Source organism: Arachis ipaensis, chromosome B07 (assembly GCF_000816755.2).
Source record: "Arachis ipaensis cultivar K30076 chromosome B07, Araip1.1, whole genome shotgun sequence".
NCBI lineage: Eukaryota > Viridiplantae > Streptophyta > Magnoliopsida > Fabales > Fabaceae > Arachis > Arachis ipaensis.
In genome coordinates this window covers 2,429,412-2,432,958 of record NC_029791.2, presented here as the reverse complement: position 1 = coordinate 2,432,958, position 3,547 = coordinate 2,429,412, and the positions used below count along the sequence as shown (strand labels likewise).

At 38.9% G+C, this 3,547-nt stretch overlaps 1 pseudogene; it reads left to right on the top strand.

The window, feature by feature from the left end:
* Positions 866–2,450, top strand: LOC107608006 (annotated as a pseudogene).

Below are 3,547 nucleotides of genomic sequence, written 5' to 3'. Positions count from 1 at the left end.
ATGCGCAACGCTTTAATGTCTTGGGTCACGTTTTTCAAAGCGTGGCCTAAGGTCCAAAGCATGCTCTAAGGTTCCTCTTTCCTTTTTTTTTTCATCATTTCTTCACCTACAAGTAATCAAAACAACTAATCAAAGCATCACCAAATTCACGAGATCTCTAAATTATTCAAAAACCAACTAATTTTAGCTTAAACCTTATGATTTTGTGTCAAATAAATAATGGTTGATTGAATTGACATAACCATACAAATTCACTCCAAATCACTTACTTATAATGCAAAAAAGTGCATAAAACCTAATGAAACAAGTGAAAAATGTTTGAAAAGCTAGCATAAGATGACTTGTTATCAGGCGGCGATATGGTCAATGGAGGAGGGGGCACTGATTCTAGCGTCAATGGCTTTGAGAACGTGGTGGCCTGGTGGGTACTCTTAATGAAAAAAGTGGGTGAGTTGAGGTTGTAGTGGCATTGGAACCTATCTCCCATTATGTATTTTTTTTTCAATAATAATAATAATAACGATAATAATGATAATTAAGAATCAGTTTGAAGTGAAATAGAGGAAGTAAAAGAGGTTAAGGTTGTTATGAATGAAGCAATTGTTCATGCCTGTGTGGATAGTGATGATGATTACTTGATGACTAAAAATGGATTAAAAAGAAGCCATGGCTACTTGAGGAGAAAGAAGAAGAGAAAAAGTAAAACAACGTTCTTTTGGAACAAATAGTAACACAACATCGTTTAATTGTATCAGATTACCAATTTGAGACACGCCTTAAAACTTTAGGGTATAATTTAGGTAAATTAAAAATTTGAAGGTTAAATTAGATCCGGAATCAAATTTCAAAAGTCATTTTCAATATTAACTCCTTTCAAACCCTAACAACTTCAGATTCAGAGCAAAACCTTACTCAAAACCGCAACAAAGAGCTCCAAGATGCTTTCAATACATTAACTACCGAATGAGGGTCACTATCCAAGACGGCCGTCAGCTCGTCGGAAAATTTATGGCCTTCGACCGCCACATGAACCTCGTCCTCGGTGACTGCGAAGAGTTCCGGAAGCTTCCACCGGCCAAGGGAAAAAAAACGCCAGGAGAAGACCGCGAGGACCGCCGCACACTTGGCCTGGTTCTCTTACGCGGCGAGGAGGTTATCTCCATGACCGTCGAGGGTCCTCCGCCGCCTGAAGAGTCACGCGCTAAGGCCGTCAATGCCGCCGCAATGGGCGGTCCTGGCATCGGCCGTGCCGCAGGCCTAGGTATCCCCGCAGCTCCAGTTGTCCAGGCCCCGTGGTGTTGGTGGACCAGCTCCCGGCATGATGCAGCCGCAGATCTCGCGCCCGCCGCAGCTTTCGGCGCCACCAGTTTCTTATCCCGGCACTGCACCGGTTATGCGGCCGCCTGGCCAGATGCCGAGGTATCCTGGTCAGGGTCCACCGCCAATGGCACGAGCCCACCACCTCCGATGCCGCCTGGGCAATTTGCACCACCCAGGCCCGGTGGTGGGCCTCCACAGCCTTTCCCTGTTCCGCCACAGTTTGGGCAGCGGCCTATGGGTCCTCCACCACCTGGTCAGATGGTGAGAGGGCCTCCTGCTCCGCCAAGGTCGCGGATTCCCGCCCCGCCTCCGCCTCGTCCTGGGATGCCTCCCCCACCTGGCAGCGGCGTTCCGGCGTTCGGACCTCCTCGCCCAGGCATGCCTCCTCCACCGAACCCACAAAACCAGCAACAGCAGTAGTGGTAATGAACTAGGTAATTTCTTATTTTTTCCTTCTTCTATTTTGATTTGGGAATTATGTGCCTCTGCTTTTTTCTAGCTGCATTTTCAGGAACCTTTAATTTTTGCTGACATGTTAACATTACTTTCAGCCAGTTCACTGGTTATTGTAAAATCTTTGTGGGCTAAATTTTTATGAAGAAATCCATTTTTTTGTATGGCCACTAATTACAACTAATATATTAAATCTTTAACTTGGATTTGTATTCAGCATCTTGTACTTCATTTTTGTCTTATCTGCTCTGACCTATGGTTAACTAGCATCCCTCATTTTTTTTTTGTCAATACTAAAGAGAAGTTTAAATTACTGTCGCAGCTAAATTCGAGTTGTTATTGTTGATGCTCTGAAGAATTGAAGATTTGGACCTTGGACATGTGCATGTTGCAAACCATCTTGTAGTTAAGTGGTGATTGTTGCTTGCAAACCATCTTGTAGTTAGGGAATTTTTTAAAATGTGTTGATGAGAAGTTCTATGTTAGAAAATCATGTTTTTGGAGGAGGTTATGCCATTGCAGCCTGAGCATTAGACTTATAAATCAATTGTGTAGATTGTCAAGAAAGGAACAAAAATATGATGCCGGATTGCAAAGACAGTGTACTGATTTGTGAGTGTAGGACCGATCTGTGACCCCCATATATTTCTGATTACATAATATACTTATGACTTGGGAGTTGCATATGAGAATGGTTGGTATGAACGAAGTAAGAGTAGTTGTTGAAAACAATAGAAGTGGCAAGAATGAATGAAAAAATAATAAAATATTAGACAACAGTTTATAATGGACTTTGGATGTGTGGAGACTGGAGAGCAAGTAATAGATACCATGAGACATATATAAAAGATTTAGACACAAGAGTTGTGATACCATGAGCATGTAGGTGCTAAGAGTGACATGAAATCAATGTGCCAACAAATATAACATAAAGCGAAATAATAAGAAAGTATTTAGAAGTTTTAATGTGTAGCATACATGACAAAGACAACAGTTTATAATGGACCTTGGATGCATGTGGAGAGCAAGTAATGGATACCATGAATCATGAGACATATATAAAAGGTTTAGACACAAGAGTTATATAAGGAGTTAGGTATACTGGGTGACATGAAATCAATGTACCAACAAATACAACATGAAGCGAAACAGTAAGAAAGTATTCAGCATGTGAAGAAATTTTAATGTGTAGCATACATGATAAAAGAAAATGCTGTTATTATACCTCATATAATATATTATTGGTGTCAATAGGTTCTATGTGTTACTTTGGAGTTATATAATCGAGTTGTATAATTATATGTGGTATTTTGTTGATAATGGATATTACCTATTTTTTATGATACTGCTAAAGAGAATAGTTTAATAAATTATAAGATATTTGTTTTTGCTTCCTTTCATGATTCTGAGTTGTACGAACAATCTAAAAAACAATGAGGCACAATAGTTGGTTAAAAAAAGTGACAATAAAAAAATACAAATAGATTATCCTTATAAAAGTGTAAGAGGGGCTTCAAAAATGTAACACATATATGTTATTACGTATTTTTTTTTACTTTCCAATTTCTTCTATCTTATTTTAATTTTATTAACATAATCCGAAACTAATTTTGCATATACTTATTTCACTAACAATACAAAAAATTTCATGCATAACCTTTTGCAAAATATTATTAATTTTGTCTTTTATAATATCATTTGTCTAGCATATAATACTGGTTATTTGATTGGCATACGAATGACGCAGTCTACACTTATCAATAATTTGTTAAAA